This window comes from Schistocerca cancellata, chromosome 5 (genome assembly GCF_023864275.1).
Source record: "Schistocerca cancellata isolate TAMUIC-IGC-003103 chromosome 5, iqSchCanc2.1, whole genome shotgun sequence".
Taxonomy (NCBI): domain Eukaryota; kingdom Metazoa; phylum Arthropoda; class Insecta; order Orthoptera; family Acrididae; genus Schistocerca; species Schistocerca cancellata.
Window position 1 is genome coordinate 101,472,550 of NC_064630.1, and position 12,707 is coordinate 101,485,256.

Consider the following 12,707-nt stretch of genomic DNA (forward strand, 5'->3'; position numbering starts at 1 on the left):
CTTTACCTGCGATTATTCGTACTTTAGGTACTTGGCCTATATATGGCTCTGTTTAAAAAGTATAGCTTGGTGTAGTCAAAGGCTCGAGCCGCGCACGTCTGATTTATGCCCTGAAGTTAATTCGCTGCAAATAACAACCAGAAGTTGCGGTCCTGCAGTCAAACAGTCTATGCCTTGGATAGTATTGGTAGCTGATAAAATACACAGAAATACAAAACAAAAATGTCATGAATAATTTAATAACAAGGGTTCTGTTTTAATGTTTGTAATTGATTTAGATGAAAGAGAATTATGTTGTACATTGTTTATTCAAGAAATGACATCCCAAACAAACGGAAAGTTGTCCTAGGATATTCAGTTAAAATACAGGCAGAAAATACCCTTATCAAGCATTATGAGAATGATAGCAAAATACCCCAAACTAAATAATCATCAAAGACTCACGAAAACTAAGTTCAATTCATAATCACAATGTACGAATTATTCTCCAGCTCAAAGCCGTTTGGAGTTCAACATGAATTGAAAATTATCACATTCGATACAAAGAATCGTCACTCATACTCCGTGCATCCTCAGAGACACACCCTGAAACACATTCAGACCTCTCGAAATAAAAAGTCCCTGCAGGAGTTAAAGAATGACAGTGTTCGTTCACCCTCCAGAATCACACACCTCCATGACTGAATACTACTCGTTACCTCGTGCGGGCCGGCCGGGTGGCCGAGCGGTTCTAGGCGCTACAGTCTGGAACCACGCGACCGCTACGGTTGCAGGTTCGAATCCTGCCTCAGGTATCGATGTGTGTGATGTCCTTAGGTTAGTTAGGTTTAAGTAGTTCTGAGTTCTAGGGGACTGATGACCTTAGAAGTTAAGTCCCATAGTGCTCAGAGCCATTTGAACCATTTGAACCTCATTCGGGACTGACTCCTGCAGAAATCTTGTAAAAGTGCCCAGGATCCATCCCATGAGCTCTTCTGTCTAAACCTCCCAGTCTGCACTTTACTTCAGTAGTGTTCAGATACTGTCTGCTTTTCCATTGGTTGAAGGTCGTCCCCACCAAACGTACATCGTTCTTACATTCTAAATGCATCATTTGACTAATCATAACCACTTCCTGGACTAAACTAATATATTACAACAATATTTAAATAAAGAAATGTTATAAACATTCGGCCACACGCAGACCATTCACGATAAATACAAATGTTTTTACATAAATAAATAAGTTAGTATTCTTCCGCAAATGCGCTTACGGTGAATGAATAGATTGCCATTAAATATTGTTTAAACAATTATTTAAGCCTGCTTGTTAGAAGTGTCTTTTGGTCTATTTTATAATGGTGGTGTTAGCGAACACATGTGGTCGATTATTTCACAGATTATCATGATTTTGAATTATCAATCATTGTTAATATTTAAATAAAGCTACTGGCAAAACAGTAATCTGTTCATTAAATAAATAAACAAGTATGACAAAATATTAGGCAATCACAATGTATTCTTCTGCTATGTAATTTTGGAGGATACGATGCTCTAACGAACATTTGCATACTGCAAAGATATAAAAAACGTAATAAATTAAGAAATAAAAGATACAGGTATGCGGCTGTCAATGATGATATCTGTAGTGCAATGTTATCATAAGAGACATCGTGTGGTGAAATCGCAAGAAGGATTTAAAAGCTGCTAATTCAGAGGTGCACCGTGAAAATATTTATTCACTATGAAACATTAACTCCTATAGTTTTAAAGATATTGAAATTATTGTCAATGAGTGTACCTGATTTTTATGACATCACAAATGTATTCAGATTTGCTTTAATATTTGATAGTAAATTATTATACGTTGAAGAACCAAAGAAACCGATCACCTGCCTAATATCGTGTAGGGACCTCGTGAGCACGCAGAAGTGCAGCCACACGAAGTGGCATGGACTCAACTAATGCCTGAAGTACTGCTGGAGGGAACTCACACCATGGATACTGCAGGGCAGTCCATAAATCCATAAAGAGTACGAGGGGTTGGAGATCTCTTCTGAATAGCACGTTGCAAGGCATCTCAGATATGCCCAATAATGTTCATGTCTGGGGAGTTTGGTGGCCAGCGGAAGTGTTTAAACTCAGAAGACTGTTCCTGGAGCCACAATGTAGCAGTTCCGAAAGTGTGAGGCGTCGCATTGTCCTGCTGGAATTTCCCAAGTCCGCCAGAATGCACAATGCACATGAATGGATGCAGGTGATCAGACAGGATGTTTACGCATGTATAATCTGTCAGAGTCGTATCTAGACTTATCAGGGGTCCCATATCACTCCAACTGCACACGCCCTACACCATTGCAAAGCCTCCACCAGCCTGAACAGTCTCCTGCTGACATGCAGGGTCCATGGGTTCATGAGGTTGTCTCCATACATGTGCACGTCCATCCGCTCGATACAGTCTGAAACAGGAATCGTCCATACAGGCAATACGTTCCCAGTGATCAACACTCGAGTGTCGGTATTGACGGGTCCAGGAGAGGGGTAAAGTTTTGTGTTGTGCAGTCATCAAGGCTACACGAGTGGGCCTTGGGCTCCGAAAGCCATATCGATGTGTTTCGTTGAATGGTTCGAACACTGACACTTGTTAACGGCCCAGCATTGAAATCCGCAGTAATTTGCAGAAGGGTTGCATTTCTGTCGCGTGGATACTATTTTCTTCAGTCGTTGTTGGTCCTACAGGATGTTTTTCCGGCCCAGGAATGTCGAAACATTGATGGTTTACCGGATTCCCGATATTCACGATATACTCCTGGAATGGTAGTACGGGAAAATCCCCACTTCATCGCTACCTCGGAGATGCTGTCTCCCATCTGGAGCACATGAATCTTGATAACCTGCCATTATAGTGCAGTAACCGATCTAACAACTGCGCCAGATAAGTTTTGCCTCAAAGAGGCACTGCAAACCGTAGCGCTGTTTTCTGCCTGTTTACATATCTCTGTATTTGAATACGCATGCCTATACTAGTTTCTTTGGCGTTTCAGAGTAGATTGTGAAAGAAGCCATCTTTCACTGTGTCGCAAAGCCAGTCATTGCTGTTCATTCCGCATTCTGCTACGCGAGGTGACTGTCGTCGAAATTCCCAGCTTTGGGATTTACCGACTTCCGGTCATACTAATCATCTCTACACTTGGCTGGCCAGTACTGGACCTGGCGTGCCCTCGGCCCTGGGGCAACACAGCTAGTCCTTTGTCACAGAAGCAAATTCACTTCCCCTCAGACCAGACCTACGTGTACGAATAACTCGCCCATATGCTCTTAAAATTACAACAGAATGCCTTCACACTTTCGGCGTAAATTTTTCAACGAATTTCTCAGTTTTTACAATGAAAAGATGTCGACGCCCGACTACCAAACAGACAATACTACCATTATACCAGAAGGGTCTTTAGAATATTAAAATAACATGGTACATGCTGCAACAGTGAGTAGAAGGATGCATCAGTTAATACTGAAGGATCATGTCTTAAAACTGCTCCAAGACACCACACAGAGACAGTACCCATACACGTATTGTCACGGACTACGAAGTTTTTCAACCCAGAGTACACCAAAAGGCAAAGAAGTGAATAGTTTATATCATCCTACAGCCATAAGAACTAAGATGAATAACAACAACAATAACAGTTATAATAATTCTGCCAATGGATGCGTTGGCAAAATGGAGAAATGAGGAGGGGTAACCATTAAAAGAAATAGGACTCATCTGGCACCAGATAGTGGCTACCTTGAACGACCATGGTCCAGGAGTACATTCAAAGAAGACTAAAGGCTTTGATAAAGGATGAACGTTCACGTAGTGGACAAGATTATGACTCTGACTCGTTCTTGTTGATGAAGTTAAGGGCAAACATAGGTGTTGGCTTTAGCTGGCAATAATCTTATAGTGTCCGCCCCTGGTAGCTGGGTGGTCAGCGCGACGGAATGTCATGCCTCACGGCCCGGGTTCGATTCCCGGCTGGGTCGGAGATTTTCTCCGCTCAGGGACTCGGTGATGTGTGGTCCTAATCATCATCATTTCATCCTCACCGACACGCAAGTCGTCATCTCAAAAGTCTTGCACCAGGCGAACGCTCTACCCGACGGGAGGCCCTAGCCACACGGCATTTACATTTTATCTTATAGTGTCCTGTGGCTGGCAATTAAGAACTGACGATCAAGTTTGAACGCACTTTATTTAACTAAAACGCTTGCTTGGCGAGCACTAATTTCTAAACCCAAGAACAACAAGGAAGACAACAATTCGTATGGTGGTAAATGCCAGATAAGAGTAGGAGACAATGAAAAGAAATAATAATAACCAAAACACTGCGCCACACAATTACAAAGTGGCGTTACACCTAACAAGATACAACTTTCTACTGAAGACTATGGCAAGTGTCTACTGGGCTAGAACCGGCGTAGGTATTTGCCGGAGCTGTCCTAGCTGTAAGTACACACTGCCAGTCTGACTCTGTTGATGTGCTTATAACACTGAATCTGCGGAGTGCTACTATTAGTCACATTAGTTCCAATTGGTGAATCGCTCTCACATGGCTTTTCACGAAGTAGTGCTGTGTTTAGGAGGAAAGTCTGTTGATGTTTACATCCAGTGGCGATGTTTTGATATGAACTCTTGAAGGGAGGTTGACAGCCCACCTTACAAACGTCCATAGGAGTAGTGGTGTTCTGGTTGACGTTCATAGGTTCATGGCCATAAGGGCTGGAGGCACCGATGCAGCAGGGGCAGCTGGTGGCGGAGGCAGTAGCTGTGGTGGAGGCGTAAGCGGAGGTTCCGTCACAGGACCGCCGTCGACAGGCCCTGGCAGCTCGCCCTGGGCGTCGAGGTCCACCAGACTGGGGTGGAGTTGGTTGAGGTGCCAGCAGGCGGTGAAGCCATCGGCCCACGAAAGACACCCCATCGCCCACTCGCAGGGCGTGGTGATGACAGCAGGCACCCAGCGCGCCGACGGATGAGAGAAGATCCTCAGCCAGACCTCCTCAACGAAGAAAAAGAAGCATGATCTCCACCAGTGTGTGATGGGTCAGCAGCTTAACGAGCTGGGTCTTGAAAGTCCGCACAAATCGTTCTACCTGGCCATTTGACGCAGGGTGAAACAGGTTGGTATGGACGAGGGAAATCCCATTGACTCTGTCGAAGTAAATTGTGGGCCGTTATCTGTAACGATCGTTTAGGGGAGTCCCTCGACAGCAAAGAGGAACCAGAGAATTGTGATAGGCTCAGCAGAAGTGGTGTTCGTCATGTGGGATATGTAAGGGTATCCCAACTCGGAGTCGATCATGATGAGCCCTGCAAAATCCAAGCGGAGACATTCCCTCAGAGCAGCTACATTTGGCCACGTAAAATGAACAATAGTGGCGCAGGGGTGCTGCCTGACGTGTTTGACATGTGGTACAGGCCGACACTAGGTAGGTAATGTCTGTATCCAAACCGCACCAATAAAGTTGTCAACGAGCAGCTGTTTGGTATGGACGATTCCCAAATGGCCAGCATGGAACGTTGGAATCACAATCCAAAAGGACGACGACACTGCAGAGAAAGAGACTGTGTCAGTGATCCAAAAACGCTTGATTTCCGCATCGCGGACGCTACGACAGGTAGTCGGCCAACCCGCAGTGATTTGGGGGCAGAGAGCTTGGAGTGTCTAAACCTGAGTGGTGTCCAGCCGGACCGCATCGGCATCCAACGGAAGCGCGTCCATAGCTGCGTCCACGTTCGGTTCCACATGAAAACAAACCAAGAGGGAGGCGTCAAACTCACGGTCCGCTCCGGCAGGTAACTGGGAAAGGAAATTGGCGTTTGCGTGCCGTTCAGAGGTGCGATAGACAATATCAAAGTCGAACGTCGCCAGGAAGAGCGCCCAACGCTGAAGGCGGCGCGCTGTCTGGTTGGGCACTGCGGCAGCCGAGTGAAACAAAGAAACCAAACTTTTGTGGTCTGTCTGCAGTGTGAAATAACGACCATAGAAGAAAACAACAGAACAGTGATAAACACAGGAAACCTAATAGAAAACATACAGAACATACAGGTACCACACACAGCATCACTGATTTCATTCGATATAGAAAATATGTATACCTCCATCCCTATCACGGAAACAATAGAAATCATAGAACAAAATCTCTCATCCCACAGCAACCTCACCACAGATGCAATAAAAGAAATAACATATATACTCAGACTGATAACTGAACAAAACTACTTTCAGTTTGAGAAAGAATATTATCTAACTGATGGACTGCCCATGGGATCCCCAATATCAGGAACACTAGCAAACATTTTCATCAGTCACCTAGAAAATCAGATATTTGATAAGATAACCACAAATGAAAGTTTCAAACTCATATGTTGGTACAGATACGTGGATGACATTCTTTGTCTGGTAGATGAGCCAAGTGAAAAAATAAAAGAACTCCATTCAGAAATAAACATAGCTCATCAGAACATAAAATTCACACTTGAAAAAGAAAAAGAAAATCAAATAAATTTTCTTGACATTACAATTAAAAATGAAAATGGTAAACATACATTTAACATCTTTAGAAAATCAACAGCCACAGACACAATAACACATTCCACATCCAACCACCCCCACAGCCAGAAACTGGCAGCACTAAGACACATGTTACATAGATTAAACAGAATCCCACTCAGCAAGAGAAACTATGAACAAGAAATGAGTACAATCATACAAATAGCTAGGAACAATGGGTATGACACACATGTGGTACACAAGCTCAATCAAAAAATAAAAACACAAATAAAAAACAAACACAACAGTTCCACAATACAAAAGAACTCACAAGCTGAAAACTTACAAACACACTCAACAAACACACACAATGACAACACCACACAGAAAAGAACCAGATGGTACACCATGACCTACACACATAAACTAACACACAGAGTTGCAAATATCCTAAAGAGACAGGGCTTCAAAATAGCATATAAGCCTGGGCAAACCCTTCAATCACACCTAAGCCAGCCAGCTACCAAGAGAGACAAATTCCAACAATCAGGAATATATAAACTTGAATGTCAAAGTTGTGATGCAGTATACATAGGCATGACATGCAGGAATTTTCAAACAAGATACAAAGAACATATCAGATGTTGGAAGTATGAAACAAACCATTCCACATTTGCAGAGCATCTAAAACACTACAACCATCATCCTACAAACATGGAACAAGAAATGAAAATAATGAGAATAAGCAACCATGACAAACATCTCATACAAATGCAAGAAAACTTCCACATCCAGAAAGCCATAGCAGAAAACAAACATGTGATAAATGAACAAACACACATCAGCACAGGCTCCCTACTACACTTAGTAAAGGAAATGATGACATAAAACAAAAAATAATAATAAAAAAAGAAAACTCTTCCCCACATCATCTGGAGACACACACACACACACACACACACACACACACACATACACACACACACAGACAGAAAAAAATACACACACACAGCACAAAAAAATATATATCACACCAAAAAACACTGAAACACACACACACACACACACACACACACACACACACACACACACACACACATACACAAATGCACACACAAATGCATACACGAACAGACCACAGATACTTCAATAGTTACACTCATAAGTTTGGCAATAACATGATCTTTGGCAAAAACATTTGACAGTCGGCAACAGAAACCAAAACATTGCTTTAAAACAAGCGTTCAGTGCATAATGTTGTGGAATGGCGAAAAAAACCGCAAATGGGCGTTCATAAGAAGAAGAACAACACCAAAAATGCAACAGGAGCGTAATATGTAGGAAATTGTCCACGCAACCTGTAAGTACAGTTCAAAACATTACTACTTAATAGGAAATACCAACCACTACAACTGTTTATAACCTACAGGAACAATGACAAAAATGCAAATAAAATAGCTAACATATGTACATATTCCAGGCCACTGATGATGCCTTGCAGAAAATAAAGGCGAAACCGGTATGGCACTAAAATTGTGTTTTATTCAGTTGCTGTCAGACGGTCCATAAGTAAAAATTATTAATATACCGTAATAACCATAGATAAAGTAGAATTTCGTCAAGGTGAAAACCAGTGACAGAGCTTACTTTTCATACTGACTATATTTCATTTGAACGTCGGTAAATTTTTTGGGTGTTAAAGCCAACGACCTCTCAACGCCGTTTACTACATGCTAGAGGACCACACCCAGGCCATAGTCCGATGCATCGTCGGCGACGATGAGGGGCAGGGAAGGGCCGTAAGCGCGCAGACAAAGAGAGAGCTGTCTTGAGGCTTGCGGAAACCTGCTCACACACCGTGTCCCAAACCCAACGCTCACCCTTGCACAACAACCTGGTCAGGGGCGCCAAAATCTCGGCTGGGTGGTGTATAAAACGCCGATAATAGTGAATTTCACCGAGGAAAGATTGCAGTTGCTTCACGTTGGTGGGAGAAGGCAGGTTTTGAATCACCTCGACATACTCCTTAGGGGCGTGTAGGCCATGGGCATTACTCGTGAACCTGAGATAACTGACGCCATGCGAAAAAGTTACATTTTTCTTTCCGGCAACGCAGGTTAGTTTTTGAAAGAACCTGAAACAGCCTATCCAGTTTGTCCGTGAGGTTCACCGCGGACGAGCCACCGACGATGACATCGTCCAGATAATTTGCCACACGGGACACCTGACGCTGGGAAATGGCGAGTGCGCTGAGAATGCCTAACGAGAGGCGGTTATAACGGAAAAGCCCACATGGGGTATTGACGACTAGAATCTGCTGTGATTTCTCGTCCAACGGCAGCTGCAAAAAAAAGCATTGTGGAAATCGTTTTGGCGAAAACGATTGAGCCTGCAAGACGTGTAAGTATGTCATCCACAGATGAGACAGGATATGCATCGATGATGGACTCAGAATTTACCGTGACCTTAAAAGCGCCACAGCTGCATAAAGCGCCGTTCGGCTTCTCGACTAACAAGAGAAGCGTTGCCCAGCTACTGTGCGCGGTGGGAGAATGGATGCCTTCGTCTTCTAAGCGGCGAAGTTCCACCTGGAGCCTGTTTCGGAGAGCAAAGTGGACCGAGAGGCCTTTAAAAAACGAGAGACGCCAGAAGGAAGAAGCTGAACATGTGCGGTGAAACCCTTCACCCCTGGCGTGGAAGATGAGAATAATGTTTCGTATTTGCTGAGCAATGGGGCAAGGAGGGTATCAGAGGAGGTGATCGAAACTGCCTGTACTTCGTTCTGCTCTGACAAACCCAGACGACCAAAAATGTTCACATCCAGAAGCTTCGTAACGCCGGGGAAGCTGACCACCAAAAACTGAGTGGTGAAGGTACGACCGTTGTAGGAGATTTGTGTTGAAAAAAGGCCATCGATTACTGAAACTATGCAAGGCGCTAGTGTACGAAGACAAAGCTGGAGGGCCCAAGCGTTGATATGTGGCACCATCCACAACAGAAACGGAAGATGCGACCTCCAAGGTAAGGAGGAAATGGGCTCCCGACTGGGGAATAATGATGGAGAATACTTGTCCGTCAGTGGAAAGCAAGGCTTCCAGATCCTGTGTTGACGATTCGTGACGAGACTGTGCGTCTGCAGGAAGCGTGGTATCTACGCCATCTTTCTGCGAAGCCTGACACACAATGGCGATATGGCCTGTTGGGCTGCTAGCCGTGCACCTTGCTCGCCAGTAGGGGCACTCCGACCGTTGGTGAGTCCAGAAATAGTCCGGACATGATGGGAAACGAGCGGAAGACTTTGTGTCACGGAGTGTACCAACGGGCCGACGAGACTCCCGTTCAGCCCTAGGCAACTGGCGAGCCGCGAAAACAGTCGGATCAAGATGCGGCGGTTGTAGCCGGTCAGAATGTTCAAACGCACGAATGACCAAACAGGTGTCGAGGTATCTGTCCTGTAACTTTAAATTATCAGTTTGAGGACCCTTGTCTGGTGCGTGAAACACCACCATATTGGGAATCAACGAAGAGGCTAAAGACTACTTGCTGGCAACGTTGGCACACCCGAATTTGCAATCGCGGGAGAGACCATGGAGCGTCGTAATCCATTCCCGGTATGTCTGACCTGGGGACTTTAGACGAGAAAAGAAAGTCTGACGGGTGGAAGCGACGTGAATTTGTGGGTCAAAATACTCAAAAAAGCAACCCTAATATGGGTAAACGAGAGAGAGAGAGATAGAGAGATAGAGAGAGGGACAAAGAAAGAAATAAAAGTCCGACTTCGATTTGCCTCGTGGATACGATGTGCCAGGAAATGTTGTTGCAACCATTCGACATAATTTGACCATGGTTCGACAGACCTGTCGAGAGCCGGAAATGTCGGTGGAGCCACGTGCAACGTGTTCAATTTATCTGCGATGGAATCAACTCTATGAGCTGGGGATTGAGGGCGATGTCTGACCGTGTGATTGCTGCCTGAACCTGCTGTAGAGTTTCCGTCAAGGACTGAAGAAATTCCTCTAAGGAGGCCATTTCCACCGAAACTGAAAATCCCATCCTCGTCGCCAATAACTGTAGCGTTCTGCGATCGGCAGGAAAGAACTAATGATCAAGTTTGAACACACTTTATTTAGCTAAAATGCCTTCCTTGGCGTGCACTAATTTCCAAAAGCAAGGACAACAAGAAACAAAACAATTTTTGTGGTGGGAAAAGCCAGATACGATAACAAGACAATGAAAAGAAATAATAACCAAAACACTACTCCACGCAACTATAAAGTGGCGTTACGCCCAACAAGTTGCAACTTTCTACTGAAGACTACGACGAGTGTCTACTGGGCTAGAGCCAGTTTAGGTACTGGCCAGAGATGTCCTAGCTGTAGGCACACACTACTGGTCTGACTCTGCTGGAGTGCATATAACACCGATTCTGCGGAGCGCTACACTTAGTGCACATTAGTTCCAATCTCTGTCACATGGCTTTTCACGAAGTAGTGCCATGTTTATGTGGAAAATCTGTTGATGTTTACATCCACTGGTGATGTTTTGATATGAGCTCTTGAAAGGGGGTCAGCAGCCCACCTAGGTTGTCTGTTGTGCAGACCCTCTAATTGATAAGGGGCTGCTACGACAAATCCGTTCAGTACCCGCTACCCGTTTTAATACAGGGCGTGTAAAACTCCTCCACAACCTTAAACCCGCATTGGAACATTGAAACCAAAATTTAAACCATCAAAACTTGGCTATGGTGGATCCTTTCAAAGCAAAGTTAAGTCAGGTAGCACCTGTAACGAAATATTCACTGTTGCAACATTACAACCATTCGAAATTAACAAAGTATTCCCAAAACCAGGTGAACTGGGGCTTCTGCTCTTTAACAATATGATAAAATTGCTCCATTGAAACATTACATCATGTAAATATATTTCGAAATTTAGTTCTCCTTCCAGTATTACAACTAGGGTTTTATGTTGAAGAGCAATTTTAAGCATCCACTTCTGAAATAGAGAACCAATCGTGACCAACTGCGAATATCGTCAGACACTATTTCAGACACTTTTCGAAATTAATCACTTGGTGAAAAACTTCAAAGAGAACAGGAATTCAAATCTCCACATTAAAAACAGAGTACATGATCAATTTTATGAATGCATTCAAATCCCCAGAAACTGAATTTAGAAAAATCATTAAAATTGAGAGATTGGAGAGGTAATGAAAAATTATTAACTAAAAAGAAGTTTGAGATGCAGAAAGTGCACAAAGGTAAATAAAGTAAAAAAATCCATTTCAGCAAATACCAAAATTACACTATAATCCAGTTATGTAATCCTAGCATTCTTTGTAGCTTAACGTACTGCATTTGTCGATAAAGGTGAAAAAGAAAATGGAGAAAATAACAGAAAACCAAATTTGCTGACAAACAAGAATCTTTACAGAAACAGCCCATAATTCTTTATATAAAGCGGAATGTTTTCTACAAATGTGAAAGTAATGGGAGCAAGCAGTTTAATAAAACTATTTTTTCGGTATTTCAACAACAGCAATACCAACAGATACAAAAAAAAAAGAATGACTCAATGACGTGCAGAAAGAGTTACTACGATAATAAAATCAAATGAAGCCATTGAAAATGCTCCTAAATTCAAAGGATTTCGCGATAAAAAAAAAGGAACAAATGCAGGAGAATCTTTACTGAAGTACAGGGAAAACAAGGACCAGAACGAATGAAGAAAGGAAGGAAGGAAAACCAATACTGGCAAATAAAACTCTGAACAATACTTTTACGCGCTGCAGAGATAGATTTCAATTACCTCTTCTACTATGAATAACTGAGAAATTTTGATGGATTTTAGTATTGTTTATCCAAAGATACGTAGCGAAAAATGTTTCTGAAACAAATTCTACAATCGAGTGCAGGAGGCATTCCTTGCCACGGTGTTTGACTATGCTATAAAATTTGTATGTATGCCAAATGATATTTTCTTCCCCTTCAGAATAACAAAAGGCCAAAATTATTTCCTTAGTGATAAATCAAACTGGCTTTAAAAAGGTAAACGTTTCTCTCAAAAAAAAAAAAAAAAATCTTTCAATGCCCTTCACTGTGAAGTAATTGATTGCTTGTAAGTATTTCTTATAATGTATGGTACAATCTTCCTAATATGTCTTATAGTGCTGCTCAGAGCTCTTAATTATCATTAC

General features: G+C 43.0%; 1 protein-coding gene across 1 annotated transcript in view; it reads right to left on the bottom strand.

Annotated features, from left to right (window-relative positions):
• LOC126187371 (uncharacterized) overlaps positions 1–12,707 on the bottom strand; it is a 1,107,325-nt gene that overhangs the window by 583,792 nt on the left and 510,826 nt on the right. The gene's annotated exons all lie outside the window — the stretch shown is intronic.